The sequence below is a fragment of the Xenia sp. Carnegie-2017 genome, unplaced genomic scaffold (genome assembly GCF_021976095.1).
Source record: "Xenia sp. Carnegie-2017 unplaced genomic scaffold, XeniaSp_v1 HiC_scaffold_6, whole genome shotgun sequence".
Taxonomy (NCBI): domain Eukaryota; kingdom Metazoa; phylum Cnidaria; class Anthozoa; order Malacalcyonacea; family Xeniidae; genus Xenia; species Xenia sp. Carnegie-2017.
In genome coordinates, this window is record NW_025813526.1 from 762,110 (window position 1) to 779,764 (window position 17,655).

Here is a 17,655-nt window from a genome sequence, read left to right on the forward strand (position 1 = left end):
GAATTTAATTCTATTGTAATATATGTATATCTAAATATCAGTTTTAAAAAGGAGTTAGTAAAATTGAACCACTGACCCTCGAACTGCTGTCGAATGCTCTACCACTGAGCTACCTCTAAGTTTAACCATTGAAAGAACAACATCTTCATTTTAAATGTCAGTTTACTTTCATTATAACAGGAAATGAAAAAATAAAACCTTGTACAAATTTCAAGTTTCAATTTCTTTTTTTCTTAAACACGTCCACAAAACATGCCTTAATAACCTTTTTTAATCGAATTTTATTTCTAATATGAATATATGTATATATATAAATATCTGTTTTAAAATGGGTTAGTGGAATAGAACCACTGACTCCTCGAACTGCAGTCAAACTCTCTACCACTGAGCTACACACCCTGACTTTCAAATATGGAAGAAAACATCTTTTTAAATGTCAGTTTTTATTTATTATAAAAGAAATGAAAAAATTTAAATCATTGTACAAATTTCAAGCTTCAATTTTTTTTAAAAAAATCCACAAAACATGCCTTAATAACCATTTCAATCGCATTTTATTTCTAATAGGAATATATGTATTTATAAATATCAGTTTTAAAAAGGGAGTTAGAGGAATTGAACCCCTGACCTCTCGAACTGCAGTCGAATGCTCTACCACTGAGCTACACTCCCTAGTTTGAACGATGAAAAGAATAACATCTTCAATTTAAATGTCAGTTTACTTTCATTGTAAAAGGAAATGAAAAAATGTTTAAACTCTTGTAGAAATTTCAAGTTTCAATTTCTTTCTTTTTTCTTAAACACGTCCACAAAACATGCCTTAATAACCTTTTCAATCGAATTTTATTTCTAATCGTAATATGTGTATGTCTAAATATCAGTTTTAAAAAGGGAGTTAGAGGAATTGAACCACTGACCTCTCGAACTGCAGTCGAATGCTATACCACTGAGCTATTCTCCCCAGCTTTAATTTGTAAAAGAATAACATCTTTATTTTAATTGTCAGTTTACTTTCATTATAACAGGAAATGAAAAAATGTTTAAACACTTGTTCGAATTTCAAATTTCAAATTTTTTTTCTTAAACACGTACAAAAAACTAGCCTTAATAATCTTTTTAATCGAATTTTATTCCTTATTAAAATATATGTATGTCTAAATATCACTTTTAAAAAAGGGGTTAGTGGAATTGAACCACTTACTCCTCGAACTGCAGTCGAACTCTTTACCACTGAGCAATACACCCTGACTTTTAAATATGAAAGAAAAACATCTTTCTTTTAAATGTCAGTTTTCTTTTATTATAACAAGAAATAAAAAAAATTTAAATCATTGTGCAAAGTTGAAGCTTCAATTTTTTTTTTCTAAAAATGTCCACAAAACATGCCTTAATAACCATTTCAATCGCATTTTATTTCTAATAGGAATATATGTATTTATAAATATCAGTTTTAAAAAGGGAGTTAGTAAATTGAACCACTGACCTCTCGAACTGCAGTCGAATGCTCTACCACTGAGCTACACCCCATAGTTTAAACGATGAAAAGAATAATATCTTCATTTTAAATGTTAGTTTACTTTAATTGTTAAAGGAAATGAAAAAAAGGTAAACTCTTGTAGAAATTTCAAGTTTCAATTTCATTCTTTTTTCTTTTATCACGTCCACAAAACATGCCTTAATAACCTTTTCAATCGAATTTTAATTCTAATTGTAAAATATATGTATATCTAAATATCAGTTTCAAAAAGGAAGTTAGTAAAATTGAACCACTGACCTCTCAAAATGCAGTCAAATGCTCTACCACTGAGCTACACTCCTTAGCTTCAATCATTGTGAGAAAAACATCTTCATTTTACATGTCAGTTTATTTTCATTGTAACAGGAAATGAAAAAAAGTTTAAACTCTTGTACAAATTTCAAGTTTCAATTTCTTTCTTTTTCTTAAACACGTACACAAAACAAGCATTAATAAACTTTTTAATCGAATTAACATTTCTAATTGGATATGTGTATATATAAATATCTGTTTTAAAAATGGGGTTAGTGGAATTGAACCACTGACTCCTCGAACTGAAGTCAAACTTTCTACCACTGAGCTACACTCCCTGACTTTCAAATATGGAAGAATAACATCTTCTTTTAAATGTCAGTTTACTTTCATTATAACAAGAAATGAAAAAAATTTAAATCATTGTGCAATTTAAAGCTTCAATTTTTTTTTCCTAAAAATGTCCACAAAACATGCCTTAATAACCATTTCAATCGCATTTTATTTCTAATAGGAATATATGTATTTATAAATATCAGTTTTAAAAAGGGAGTTAGAGGAATTGAACCACTGACCTCTCGAACTGCAGTCGAATGCTCTACCACTGAGCTACACTCCCTAGTTTAAACGATGAAAAGAATAACATCTTCATTTTAAATGTTAGTTTACTTGAATTATAAAAGGAAATGAAAAAAAGTTTAAACTCTTGTAGAAATTTCAAGTTTCATTTTCATTCTTTTTTCTTAAACACGTCCACAAAACATGCCTTAATAACCTTTTCAATCGAATTTTAATTCTAATTGTAAAATATATGTATATCTAAATATCAGTTTTAAAAAGGAAGTTAGTGGAATTGAACCACTGACCTCTCAAAATGCAGTCAAATGCTCTACCACTGAGCTACACCCTAGCTTTAACCATTGAAAAAAAACATCTTCATTTTAAATGTCAGTTTACTTTCATTATAAAAGGAAATGAAAAAAAATTTAACTCTTGTAGAAATTTCAAGTTTCAATTTCATTCTTTTTTCTTAAACACGACCACAAAATATGCCTTAATAAACTTTTTTATCGAATTTATTTCTAATTGTAATATATGTATGTCTAAATATCAGTTTTAAAAAGGGGGTTAGTGGAATTGAACCACTGACTCCTCGAACTGCAGTCGAACTCTCTACCACTGAGCTACACACCCTGACTTTCAAATATGAAAGAAAAACATCTTTCTTTTAAATGTCAGTTTTTATTTATTATAACAAGAAATGAAAAAAATTTAAATCATTGTGCAAAGTTGAAGCTTCAATTTTTTTTTTCTAAAAATGTCCACAAAACATGCCTTAATAACCATTTCAATCGCATTTTATTTCCAATAGGAATATATGTATTTATAAATATCAATATTAAAAAGGGAAATAGAGGAATTGAACCACTGACCTCTCGAACTGCAGTCAAATGCTCTACCACTGAGCTACACTCCCTAGTTTGAACGATGAAAAGAATAACATCTTCATTTTAAACGTTCGATTACTTTCATTGTAAAAGGAAATGAAAAAAAGTTTAAAATCTTGTAGAATATTCAAGTTTCAATTTCATTCTTTTTTCTTAAACACGTCCACAAAACATGCCTTAATAAGCTTTTTTATCGAATTTTATTTCTAATTGTAATATTTGTACGTCTAAATATCAGTTTTAAAAACGGGATTAGTGGAATTGCACCACTGACTCCTCGAACTGCAGTCGAACTCTCTACCACTGAGCTACACACCCTGACTTTCAAATATGAAAGAAAAACATCTTTGTTTTAAATGTCAGTTTTTATTTATTATAACAAGAAATGAAAAAAATTTATATCATTGTGCAAAGTTGAAGCTTCAATTTTTTTTTCTAAAAATGTCCACAAAACATGCCTTAATAACCATTTCAGTTGCATTTTATTTCTAATAGGAATATATGTATTTATAAATATCAGTTTTAAAAAGGGAGTTAGAGGAATTGAACCACTGACCTCTCGAACTGCAGTCGAATGCTCTACCACTGAGCTACACTCCATAGTTTGAATGATGAAAAGAATAACATCTTCATTTTAAATGTCAGTTTACTTTCATTGTAAAAGGAAATGAAAAAATGTTTAAACTCTTGTAGAAATTTCAAGTTTCATTTTCATTCTTTTTTCTTAAACACGTCCACAAAACATGCCTTAATAACCTTTTTAATCGAATTTCATTTTTAATTGGAATATATGTATATTTAAATATCAGTTTTAAAATGGGAGTTCGAGGAGTTGAAACACTGACCTCACGAACTGCAGTCGAATGCACTACCACTGAGCTACACTCCTTAGCTTTAACCATTGAAAGAATAACATCTTCATTTTAAATGTCAGTTTACTTTCATTGTAAAAGGAAATGAAAAAAAGTTTAAACTCTTGTAGAAATTTCAAGTTTCAATTTCATTCTTTTTTCTTAAACACGACCACAAAATATGCCTTAATAAACTTTTTTATCGAATTTTATTTCTAATTGTAATATATGTATGTCTAAATATCAGTTTTAAAAAGGGGGTTAGTGGAATTGAACCACTGACTCCTCGAACTGCAGTCGAACTCTCTACCACTGAGCTACACACCCTGACTTTCAAATATGAAAGAAAAACATCTTTCTTTAAATGTCAGTTTTATTTATTATAACAAGAAATGAAAAAATTTATATCATTGTGCAAAGTTGAAGCTTCAATTTTTTTTTTTCTAAAATGTCCACAAACATGCCTTAATAACCATTTCAGTTGCATTTTATTTCTAATGGGAATATATGTATTTATAAATATCAGTTTTAAAAAGGGAGTTAGAGGAATTGAACCACTGACCTCTCGAACTGCAGTTGAATGCTCTACCACTGAGCTACACTCTCTAGTTTGAACGATGAAAAGAATAACATCTTCATTTTAAATGTCGGTTTACTTTCATTTAAAAAGGAAATGAAAAATGTTTAAACTCTTGTACTAATTTCAAGTTTCAATTTCTTTTCTTTTTTCTTAAACACGTCCACAAAACATGCCTTAATAATCTTTTTCATCGAATTTTATTTCTAATTGTAATATGTGTATGTCTAAATATCAGTTTTAAAAAGGGAGTTAGAGGAATTGAACCACTGATCTCTCTAACTGCAATCGAATGCTCTACCACTGATCTATTCTCCCCAACTTTAAACAGTGAAACAATAACATCTTTATCTTAATTGTCAGTTTACTTTCATTATAACAGGAAATGAAAAAATGTTTAAACCCTTGTACAAATTTCAAATTTCAATTACTTTTTTTTTCTTAAACACGTTCACAAAACATGCCTTAATAACCTTTTTAATCGAATATTGTTCCTAATTAAAATATATGTATGTCTAAATATCACTTTTAAAAAGGGGGTTAGTGGAATTGAACCACTGACTCCTCGAACTGCAGTCGAACTGTCTACCACTGAGCAAAACACCCTGACTTTTAGCAATGAAAGAAAAAAATCTTTCTTTTAAATGTCAGTTTTTTTATTATAACAAGAAATGAAAAAAATTAAATCATTGTACAAAGTTGAAGCTTCAGTTTCTTTTTTTTTCCTAAAAATGTCCTCAAAACATGCCTTAATAAAAATTTCAATCGCATTTTATTTCTAATAGGAATATATGTATTTATAAATATCAGTTTTAAAAAGGGAGTTAGAGGAATTGAACCACTGACCTCTCGAACTGCAGTCGAATGCTCTACCACTGAGCTACACTCCCTAGTTTGAACGATGAAAGAATAACATCTTCATTTTAAATGTCAGTTTACTTTCATTGTAAAAGGAAATGAAAAATGTTTAAACCCTTGTACAAATTTCAAGTTTCAATTTCTTTTTTTCTTAAACACGTCCACAAACATGCCTTAATAATCTTTTTCCATCGAATTTTATTTGTAATTGTAATATATGTATGTCTAAATATCAGTTTTAAAAGGGAGTTAGAGGAATTGAACCACTGACCTCTCGAACTGCAGTCGAATGCTCTACCACTGAGTACACACCCCAGCTTTAAACAATGAAAGAATAACATCTTTACTTTAAATGTCAGTTTACTTTCATTATAACAGGAAATGAAAATGTTTAAATCTTGTACAATTTCAAATTTCAATTTTTTTTTTCTTAAACACGTCCACAAAGCATGCCTTAATAACTTTTAATCGATTTTATTCCTAATTAAAATATATGTATGTTCTAAATATCACTTTTAAAAGGGTTAGTGGAATTGAACCACTGACTCTCGAACTGCAGTCGAACTTCTACCACTGAGCTAAACACCCTGACTTTTAACAATGAAAGAAAAAAAAATCTTTCTTTTTAAATGTCAGTTTTTATTATAACAAGAAATGAAAAAATTAAATCATTGTACAAAGTTGAAGCTTCAATTTCTTTTTTTTCCTAAAAAATGTCCCTCAAACATGCCTTTAATAAACATTTTAATCGCATTTTATTTCTAATAGAATATATGTATTTATAAATATCAGTTTTAAAAAGGAGTTAGAGGAATTGAACCACTGACCTCTCGAACTGCAGTCGAATGCTCTACCACTGAGCTACACTCCTAGTTTTAAACGATTAGAAGAATAACATCTTCACTTTTTGTTAGTTTATTTTAATTGTAAAAGGAAATGAAAAAGTTTAAACTCTTTGTAGAAATTTCAAGTTTCAATTTCATTCTTTTTCTAAACACGTCCACAAACATGCCTTAATAACTTTTTAATCGAATTTATTTCTAATTGTAAATATATGTATAAATATCAGTTTTAAAAGGAGTTAGGGAATTGAACCACTGACCTCTCAACTGCAGTCGAATGTCTACCACTGAGCTACACTCCCTAGTTTGAACGATGAAAGAATAACATCTTTCATTTTAAATGTCAGTTTACTTTCATTATAAAAGGAAATGAAAAGTTTAAACTCTTGTACAAATTTCAAGTTTCAATTTCTTCTTTTTCTTAAACACGTCCACAAAACATGCCTTAATAACCTTATCGAATTTTATTTCTAATTGTAATATATGTATTTCTAAATATCAGTTTTAAAAAGGAGTTAGAGAATTGAACCACTGACTCTCTAACTGCAGTCGAATGCTCTACCACTGAGCTATTCTCCCAGCTTTAAACAGTGAAAGGATAACATCTCATTTTAATTGTCAGTTTACTTCCATTATAACAGGAAATGAAAAATGTTTAAATCCTTGTACAAATTTCAAATTTCAATTTTTTTTTCTTAAACACGTACAAAACAAGCCTTAATAACCTTTTAATCGAATTTTATTTCTAATTGATATGTGTATATATAAATATCAGTTTTAAAATGGGTTAGTGGAATTGAACCACTGACTCCTCGAACTGCAGTCAAACTTCTACCACTGAGCCACACACCCTGACTTTCAAATGAAAGAAAAACATCTTTTTTTAAATTCAGTTTTTCTTTATTATAACAAGAAATGAAAAAATTAAATCATTGTACAAAGTTGAAGCTTCAATTTCTTTTTTCCTAAAATGTCCTCAAACATGCCTTAATAACCATTTCAATCGCATTTATTTCTAATAGGAATATATGTATTTATAAATATCAGTTTTAAAAAGGAGTTAGAGGAATTGAACCACTGACCTCTCGAACTGCAGTCGAATGCTCTACCACTGAGCTACACTCCTAGTTTAAACGATGAAAAGAATAACATCTTCATTTTAAATGTCAGTTTACTTTATTGTAAAAGGAAATGAAAAGTTTAAACTTTGTACAAATTTCAAGTTTCAATTTCTTTTTTTTCTTAAACACGTCCACAAAACATGCCTTAATAACCTTTTCAATCGAATTTTAATTCTAATTGTAAAATATATGTATATATAAATATCAGTTTTAAAGGAGTTAATAAAATTGAACCACTGACTCTCAAAATGCAGTCATGCTCTACCACTGAGCTACACTCCTTAGCTTCAACCATTGAAAGAAAAACATCTTCATTTTAAATGTCAGTTTACTTTCATTGTAAAAGGAAATGAAAAAGTTTAAATCTTGTACAAATTTCAAGCTTCAATTTCTTCTTTTTTTTTAAAAACATCCACAAAACATGCCTTAATAACTTTTAATCGAATTTTATTTCTAATTGGAATATATGTATGTATAAATATCAGTTTTAAAAGGGGTTAGTGGAATTGAACCACTGACTCCTCGAACTGCAGTCGAACTCTACCACTGAGCTACACTCCCTAACTTTAAGCAATGAAAGAAAATTTTTCTTTTAAATGTCAGTTTACTTTCATTATAACAAGAAATGAAAAATTTAAATCCTTGTATAAAGTTCAAGCTTCAATCTTTTTTTCTAAAATGTCCACAAAACATGCCTTAATAACCATTTCAGTCGCATTTTATTTCTAATGGGAATATATGTATTTATAAATACTGGGTTTTAAAAGGGAGTTAGAGGAATTGAACCACTGGACCCTCGAACTGCAGTTGAATGCTCTACCACTGAGCTACACTCCATAGTTTGAATGATGAAAAGAATAACATCTTCATTTTAAATGTCAGTTTACTTTCATTGTAAAAGGAAATGAAAAAATGTTTAAACTCTTGTACTAATTTCAAGTTTAAATTTCTTTATTTTTTCTTAAACACGTCCACAAAACATGCCTTAATAACCTTTTTCATCGAATTTTATTTCTAATTGTAATATGTGTATGTCTAAATAGTTTTAAAAGGGAGTTAGAGGAATGAAACCACCATCTCTAACTGCAATCGAATGCTCTACCACTGAGCTATTCTCCCAGCTTTAAACAGTGTAAGAATAACATCTTTATTTTAATTGTCAGTTTACTTTCATTATAACAGGAAATGAAAAATGTTTAAACCCTTGTACAAAATTCAAATTTCAATTACTTTTTTTTTCTTAAACACGTTCACAAAACAAGCCTTAATAACCTTTTTAATCGAATATTACATTTCTAATTAAAATATATGTATGTCTAAATATCACTTTTAAAACGGGGGTTAGTGGAATTGAATCACTGACTCCTCGAACTGCAGTCGAACTGTCTACCACTGAGCAAAACACCCTGACTTTTAGCAATGAAAGAAAAAAATCTTTCATTTAAATGTCAGGTTTTTTTATTATAACAAGAAATGAGAAAAATTAAATCATTGTACAAAGTTGAAGCTTCAATTTCTTTTTTTTTCCTAAAAATGTCCTCAAAACATGCCTTAATAAAAATTTCAATCGCATTTTATTTCTAATAGGAATATATGTATTTATAAATATCAGTTTTAAAAAGGGAGTTAGAGGAATTGAACCACTGACCTCTCGAACTGCAGTCGAATGCTCTACCACTGAGCTACACTCCCTAGTTTGAACGATGAAAAGAATAACATCTTCATTTTAAATGTCAGTTTACTTTCATTGTAAAAGGAAATGAAAAAATATTTAAACTCTGGTACAAATTTCAAGTTTAAATTTCTTTCTTTTTTCTTAAACACGTCCACAAAACATGCCTTAATAATCTTTTCCATCGAATTTTATTTGTAATTGTAATATGTGTATGGCTAAATATCAGTTTTAAAAAGGGAGTTAGAGGAATTGAACCACTGACCTCTCGAACTGCAATCGAATGCTCTACCACTGAGCTATTCTCCCCAGCTTTAAACAGTGAAAGAATAACATCTTTACTTTAATTGTCAGTTTACTTTCATTATAACAGGAAATGAAAAAATGTTTAAACCCTTGTACGAATTTCAAATTTCAATTACTTTTTTTTTCTTAAACACGTCCACAAAGCATGCCTTAATAACCTTTTTAATCGAATTTTATTCCTAATTAAAATATATGTATGTCTAAATATCACTTTTAAAAAGGGGGTTAGTGGAATTGAACCACTGACTCCTCGAACTGCAGTCAGAACTCTACCACTGAGCAAAACTCCCTGAGTTTTAACAATGAAAAGAAAACATCTTTCTTTTAAATGTCAGTTTTTTTATTATAACAAGAAAATGAAAAATGTTCAAATCATTGTACAAAGTTCAAGCTTAAATTTCTTTTTTTTCCTAAAAATGTCACAAACATGCCTTAATAAACATTTCAATCGCATTTTATTTCTAACAGGAATATATGTATTTATAAATATCAGTTTTAAAAAGGGAGTTAGAGGAATTGAACCCCTGACCTCTCGAACTGCAGTCGAATGCTCTACCACTGAGCTAATCCCAGTTTAAAACGATGAAAGAATAACATATTCACTTTAAATGTTAGTTTACTTTAATTGTAAAAGGAAATGAAAAAAAGTTTAAACTCTTGTAGAAATTTCAAGTTTCATTTTCATTCTTTTTTCTTAAACACGTCCACAAAACATGCCTTAATAACCTTTTCAATCGAATTTTAATTCTAATTGTAAAATATATGTATATCTAAATATCAGTTTTAAAAGGAAGTTAGTAAATTGAACCACTGACCTCTCAAAATGCAGTCGAATGCTCTACCATTGAGCTACACTCCCTAGTTTGAACGATGAAAAGAATAACATCTTCATTTTAAATGTTAGTTTACTTTCATTGTAAAAGGAAATGAAAAAAAGTTTAAACTCTTGTACAAAGCTTAATTTCTTTCTTTTTCTTAAAACGACCACAAAACATGCCTTAATAAACATTTTTATCGCATTTTATTTCTAATTGAATATATGTATATAAATATCAGTTTTAAAAATGGAGTTAGAGAAATTGAACCACTGGACCTCTCAACTGCAGTCGAATGCTCTACCACTGAGCTACACTCCCTAGCTTTAAACAGTGAAAGAATAACATCTTTATTTTAATTGTCAGTTTACTTTCATTGTAACAGGAAATGAAAAAATGTTTAAATCTTTGTACGAATTTCAAATTTCTCTTTTTTTTCTTAAAACATCAACAAAAACAAGCCTTAATAACCCTTTTCATCGAATTTACATTTCTAATTGGATATGTGTATATATAAATATCAGTTTTAATAATGGGGTTAGTGGAATTGAACCACTGACTCCTCGAACTGCAGTCAAATGCTCTACCACTGGAGCTACACTCCTAACTTTAAAATGAAAGAAAAACATCTTTTTTAAATGTCAGTTTACTTTCATTATAACAAGAAATGAAAAAATTAAATCATTGTATAAAGTTCAAGCTTCTAATTTCTTTTTTTTTCCTAAAAATGTCCAAAACATGCCTTTAATAACCATTTCAATCGCATTTTATTTCTAATAGGAATATATGTATTTATAAATATCAGTTTTAAAAGGAGTTAGAGGAATTGAACCACTGACCTCTCGAACTGCAGTCGAATGTCTACCACTGAGCTACACTCCCTAGTTTGAACGATGAAAAGAATAACATCTTCATTTTAAATGTTAGTTTACTTTCATTGTAAAAGGAAATGAAAAAAAGTTTAAACTCTTGTAGAAATTTCAAGTTTCATTTTCATTCTTTTTTCTTAAACACGTCCACAAAACATGCCTTAATAACCTTTTCAATCGAGTTTTATTTCTAATTGTAATATGTGTATGTCTAAACATCAGTTTTAAAAATGGAGTTAGAGAAATTGAACCACTGACCTCTCTAACTGCAGTCGAGTTGCTCTACCACTGAGCTATTCTCCCCAGCTTTAAACCGTGAAAGAATAACATCTTTATTTTAATTGTCAGTTTACTTTCATTATAACAGGAAATGGAAAATGTTTAAACCTTTGTACGAATTTCAAATTTCAATTTCTTTTTTTTCTTAAACACGTACAAAAAACAAGCCTTAATAACCTTTTATTCGAAATTACATTTCTAATTGGAATATGTGTATATATAAATATCTGTTTTAAAACGGGGGTTAGTGGAATTGAAGCACTGACTCCTCGAACTGAAATAAAACTCTCTACCACTGAGCTACACACCCTGACTTTCAAATATGAAAGAAAAACATCTTTATTTTAAATGTCAGTTTTTTCTCATTATAACAAGAAATGAAAAAAATTTAAATCATTATGCAAAGTTGAAGCTTCAATTTTTTTTTTCTAAAAATGTCCACAAAACATGCCTTAATAACCATTTCAATCACATTTTATATCTAATAGGAATATATGTATTTATAAATATCAGTTGTAAAAATGGAGTTAGAGGAATTGAACCACTGACCTCTCGAACTGCAGTCGAATGCTATACCACTGAGCTACACTCCCTAGCTTGAACGATGAAAAGAATAACATCTTCATTTTAAACGTTCGATTACTTTCATTGTAAAAGGATATGAAAAAAAGTTTGAACTCTTGTAGAATATTCAAGTGTCAATTTCATGCTTTTTTCTTAAACACGTCCACAAAAAATGCCTTAATAAACTTTTTTATCGAATTTTATTTCTAATTGTAATATATGTATGTCTAAATATCAGTTTTAAAAGGGTTAAGAATTGCACCACTGACTCCTCGAACTGCAGTCGAACTCTACCACTGAGCTACACACCCTAACTTTCAATATGAAAGAAAAACATCTTTGTTTTAAATGTCAGTTTTTACTTATTATAACATGAAATGAAAAAATTTAAATCATTGTGCAAAGTTCAAGCTTCAATTTTTTTTCTAAAATGTCCACACAAACATGCCTTAATAACCATTTCAATTACATTTTATTTCTAATAGAAATATATGTATTTATAAATATCAGTTTTAAAAGGGAGTTAGAGGAATTGAACCACTGACCTCTCGAACTGCAGTTGAATGCTCTACCACTGAGCTACACTCCCTAGTTTGAACGATGAAAAGAAAACATCTTCATTTTAAATGCTCTGTTTACTTTCATTGTAAAAGGAAATGAAAAATGTTTAAACTCTTGTACGAATTTCAAGTTTAAATTTCTTTCTTTTTTCTTAAACACGTCCACAAAACATGCCTTAATACCTTTTTCATCGAATTTTATTTCTAATCGTAATATGTGTATGTCTAAATATCAGTTTTAAAAAGGGAGTTAGAGGAATTGAACAACTGATCTCTCGAACTGCAACGAATGCTCTACCACTGATCTATTCTCCCAGCTTTAAGCAGTGAAACAATAACATCTTTATCTTAATTGTCAGTTTACTTTCATTATAACAGGAAATGAAAAAATGTATAAACCCTTGTACAAATTTCAAATTTCAATACTTTTTTTTTCTTAAACACGTTCACAAAACATGCCTTAATAACCTTTTTAATCGAATATTGTTCCTAATTAAAATATATGTATGTCTAAATATCACTTTTAAACAGAGGGTTAGTGGAATTGAACCACTGACTCCTCAAACTGCAGTCGAACTCTCTACCACTGAACTACACACCCTGACTTTCAACAATGAAAGAAAAACATCTTTGTTTTAAATTTCAGTTTTTATTTATTATAACAAGAAATGAAAAAAATTTAAATCATTGTGCAAAGTTGAAGCTTCAATTTTTTTTTTCTAAAAATGTCCACAAAACATGCCTTAATAACCATTTCAATTACATTTTATTTCTAATAGAAATATATGTATTTATAAATATCAGTTTTAAAAAGGGAGTTAGAGGAATTGAACCACTGACCTCTCGAACTGCAGTTGAATGCTCTACCACTGAGCTACACTCCCTAGTTTGAACGATGAAAAGAATAACATCTTCATTTTAAATGTCGGTTTACTTTCATTGTAAAAGGAAATGAAAAAATGTTTAAACTCTTGTACTAATTTCAAGTTTAAATTTCTTTCTTTTTTCTTAAACACGTCCACAAAACATGCCTTAATAATCTTTTTCATCGAATTTTATTTCTAATTGTAATATGTGTATGTCTAAATATCAGTTTTAAAAAGGGAGTTAGAGGAATTGAACAACTGATCTCTCGAACTGCAATCGAATGCTCTACCACTGATCTATTCTCCCCAGCTTTAAGCAGTGAAACAATAACATCTTTATCTTAATTGTCAGTTTACTTTCATTATAACAGGAAATGAAAAAATGTTTAAACCTTTGTACGAATTTCAAATTTCAATTTCTTTTTTTTCTTAAACACGTACAAAAAACAAGCCTTAATAACCTTTTATTCGAAATTACATTTCTAATTGGAATATGTGTATATATAAATATCTGTTTAAACGGGGGTTAGTGGAATTGAAGCACTGACTCCTCGAACTGAAATAAAACTCTCTACCACTGAGCTACACACCCTGACTTTCAAATATGAAAGAAAAACATCTTTATTTTAAATGTCAGTTTTTTCTCATTATAACAAGAAATGAAAAAAATTTAAATCATTATGCAAAGTTCAAGCTTCAATTTTTTTTCTAAAAATGTCCACAAAACATGCCTTAATAACCATTTCATCATTTTATATCTAATAGGAATATATGTATTTATAAATATCAGTTGTAAAAATGGAGTTAGAGGAATTGAACCACTGACCTCTCGAACTGCAGTCGAATGCTATACCACTGAGCTACACTCCCTAGCTTGAACGATGAAAAGAATAACATCTTCATTTTAAACGTTCGATTACTTTCATTGTAAAAGGATATGAAAAAAAGTTTGAACTCTTGTAGAATATTCAAGTGTCAATTTCATGCTTTTTTCTTAAACACGTCCACAAAAATGCCTTAATAAACTTTTTTATCGAATTTTATTTCTAATTGTAATATATGTATGTCTAAATATCAGTTTTAAAAAGGGGGTTAGTGGAATTGCACCACTGACTCCTCGAACTGCAGTCGAACTCTCTACCACTGAGCTACACACCCTGACTTTCAAATATGAAAGAAAAACATCTTTGTTTTAAATGTCAGTTTTTATTTATTATAACATGAAATGAAAAAAATTTAAATCATTGTGCAAAGTTGAAGCTTCAATTTTTTTTTTCTAAAAATGTCCACAAAACATGCCTTAATAACCATTTCAATTACATTTTATTTCTAATAGAAATATATGTATTTATAAATATCAGTTTTAAAAAGGGAGTTAGAGGAATTGAACCACTGACCTCTCGAACTGCAGTTGAATGCTCTACCACTGAGCTACACTCCCTAGTTTGAACGATGAAAAGAAAAACATCTTCATTTTAAATGTCGGTTTACTTTCATTGTAAAAGGAAATGAAAAAATGTTTAAACTCTTGTACTAATTTCAAGTTTAAATTTCTTTCTTTTTTCTTAAACACGTCCACAAAACATGCCTTAATAATCTTTTTTCATCAATTTTATTTCTAATTGTAATATGTGTATGTCTAAATTTTAAAAATGGAGTTAGAGGAATTGAACAACTGATCTCTCGAACTGCAATCGAATGCTCTACCACTGATCTATTCTCCCCAGCTTTAAGCATGAAACAATAACATCTTTATTTTAATTGTCAGTTTACTTTCATTATAACAGGAAATGAAAAAATGTATAAACCCTTGTACAAATTTCAAATTTCAATACTTTTTTTTTCTTAAACACGTTCACAAAACATGCCTTAATAAACTTTTTTATCGAATATTGTTCCTAATTAAAATATATGTATGTCTAAATATCACTTTTAAACAGAGGGTTATGGAATTGAACCACTGACTCCTCAAACTGCAGTCGAACTCTCTACCACTGACTACACACCCTGACTTTCAAATATGAAAGAAAAACATCTTTGTTTTAAATTTCAGTTTTATTTATTATAACAAGAAATGAAAAAAAATTTAAATCATTGTGCAAAGTTGAAGCTTTAATTTTTTTCTAAAAATGTCCACAAAACATGCCTTAATAACCATTTCAATTACATTTTATTTCTAATAGAAATATATGTATTTATAAATATCAGTTTTAAAAGGGAGGAGGAATTGAACCACTGACCTCTCGAACTGCAGTTGAATGCTCTACCACTGAGCTACACTCCCTAGTTTGAACGATGAAAAGAATAACATCTTCATTTTAAATGTCGGTTTACTTTCATTGTAAAAGGAAATGAAAAAATGTTTAAACTCTTGTACTAATTTCAAGTTTAAATTTCTTTCTTTTTTCTTAAACACGTCCACAAAACATGCCTTAATAATCTTTTTCATCGAATTTTATTTCTAATTGTAATATGTGTATGTCTAAATATCAGTTTTAAAAAGGGAGTTAGAGGAATTGAACAACTGATCTCTCGAACTGCAATCGAATGCTCTACCACTGATCTATTCTCCCCAGCTTTAAGCAGTGAAACAATAACATCTTTATCTTAATTGTCAGTTTACTTTCATTATAACAGGAAATGAAAAAATGTATAAACCCTTGTACAAATTTCAAATTTCAATTACTTTTTTTTTCTTAAACACGTTCACAAAACATGCCTTAATAACCTTTTTAATCGAATATTGTTCCTAATTAAAATATATGTATGTCTAAATATCACTTTTAAAAAGAGGGTTAGTGGAATTGAACCACTGACTCCTCAAACTGCAGTCGAACTCTCTACCACTGAACTACACACCTTGACTTTCAACAATGAAAGAAAAACATCTTTGTTTTAAATTTCAGTTTTTATTTATTATAACAAGAAATGAAAAAAATTTAAATCATTGTGCAAAGTTGAAGCTTCAATTATTTTTTTTCTAAAAATGTCCACAAAATATACCTTAATAACCATTTCAATCGCATTTTATTTCTAATAGGAATATATGTATTTATAAATATCAGTTTTAAAACGGGAGTTAGAGGAATTGAACCACTGACCTCTCGAACTGCAGTTGAATGTTATAACACTGAGCTACACTCCCTAGTTTGAACGATGAAAAGAATAACATCTTCATTTTAAATGTTAGTTTACTTTTATTGTAAAAGGAAATGACAAAAGTTTAAACTATTGTAGAAATTTCAAGTTTCAATTTCATTCTTTTTTCTTAAACACGTCCACAAAACATGCCTTAATAATCTTTTTTATCGAATTTTATTTCTAATTATAATATATGTATGTCTAAATATCAGTTTTAAAAAGGGGGTTAGTGGAATTGGACCACTGACTCCTCGAACTGCAGTCGAACTCTCTACCACTGAGCTACACACCCTGAATTTCAAATATGAAAGAAAAACATCTTTCTTTTAAAAATCAGTTTTTATTTATTAAAACAAGAAATGAAAAAATCTTAAATCATTGTGCAAAGTTGAAGCTTCAATTTTTTTTTCTAAAAATGTCCACAAAACATGCCTTAATAACCATTTCAATCGCATTTTATTTCTAATAGGAATATATGTATTTATAAATATCAGTTTTAAAAAGGGAGTTAGAGGAATTGAACCACTGACCTCTCGAACTGCAGTCGAATGCTCTACCACTGAGATATTCTCCCCAGCTTTAAACAGTGAAGGAATAACATCTTTGTTTCAATTGTCAGTTTACTTTCATTATAACAGGAAATGAAAAAATGTTTAAATCCTTCTACGAATTTCAAATTTCAATTTCTTTTTTTTCTTAAACACGTCCACAAAACAAGCCTTAATAACATTTTTAATCGAATTTACATTTCTAATTGGATATATGTATATATAAATATCAGTTTTAAAAAGGGGGTTAGTGGAATTGAACCACTGCCTCCACGAACTGGTGTCGAACTCTCTACCACTGAGTTACACACCCTGATTTTCAAATATAAAAGAAAAACATCTTTCTTTTAAATGTCAGTTTTCTTTTATTATAACAGGAATTGAAAAATGTTTAAACCCATGTACAAAATTCAAATTTCAATTACTTTTTTTTTCTTAAACACGTTCACAAAACAAGCCTTGAATATCAGTTATAAAACGGGGTTAGTGGAAGTGAACCATTGACTTCTCGAACTGCAGTCGAACTCTCTACCACTGAGCTACACACCCTAACTTTCAACAATGAAAGAA

The 17,655-nt window shown here is 28.9% G+C and overlaps 9 non-coding genes across 9 annotated transcripts; all 9 read right to left on the bottom strand.

Annotated features, from left to right (window-relative positions):
* Positions 1–600: 600 nt before the first annotated feature.
* On the bottom strand, positions 601–672 carry Trnac-gca. Its single transcript has one exon. It is a non-coding gene; the product is annotated as a tRNA-Cys (tRNA).
* A 1,643-nt stretch (positions 673–2,315) lies between these two features.
* On the bottom strand, positions 2,316–2,387 carry Trnac-gca. Its single transcript has one exon. It is a non-coding gene; the product is annotated as a tRNA-Cys (tRNA).
* Positions 2,388–5,462: 3,075 nt separating this feature from the next.
* On the bottom strand, positions 5,463–5,534 carry Trnac-gca. Its single transcript has one exon. It is a non-coding gene; the product is annotated as a tRNA-Cys (tRNA).
* Positions 5,535–6,301: 767 nt separating this feature from the next.
* Trnac-gca lies at positions 6,302–6,373 on the bottom strand. Its single transcript has one exon. It is a non-coding gene; the product is annotated as a tRNA-Cys (tRNA).
* A 1,025-nt stretch (positions 6,374–7,398) lies between these two features.
* On the bottom strand, positions 7,399–7,470 carry Trnac-gca. Its single transcript has one exon. It is a non-coding gene; the product is annotated as a tRNA-Cys (tRNA).
* A 1,615-nt stretch (positions 7,471–9,085) lies between these two features.
* Positions 9,086–9,157, bottom strand: Trnac-gca. The gene has a single exon. It is a non-coding gene; the product is annotated as a tRNA-Cys (tRNA).
* Positions 9,158–12,487: 3,330 nt separating this feature from the next.
* Trnac-gca lies at positions 12,488–12,559 on the bottom strand. The gene has a single exon. It is a non-coding gene; the product is annotated as a tRNA-Cys (tRNA).
* Positions 12,560–13,342: 783 nt separating this feature from the next.
* On the bottom strand, positions 13,343–13,414 carry Trnac-gca. The gene has a single exon. It is a non-coding gene; the product is annotated as a tRNA-Cys (tRNA).
* Positions 13,415–14,765: 1,351 nt separating this feature from the next.
* On the bottom strand, positions 14,766–14,837 carry Trnac-gca. The gene has a single exon. It is a non-coding gene; the product is annotated as a tRNA-Cys (tRNA).
* Positions 14,838–17,655: the final 2,818 nt, after the last annotated feature.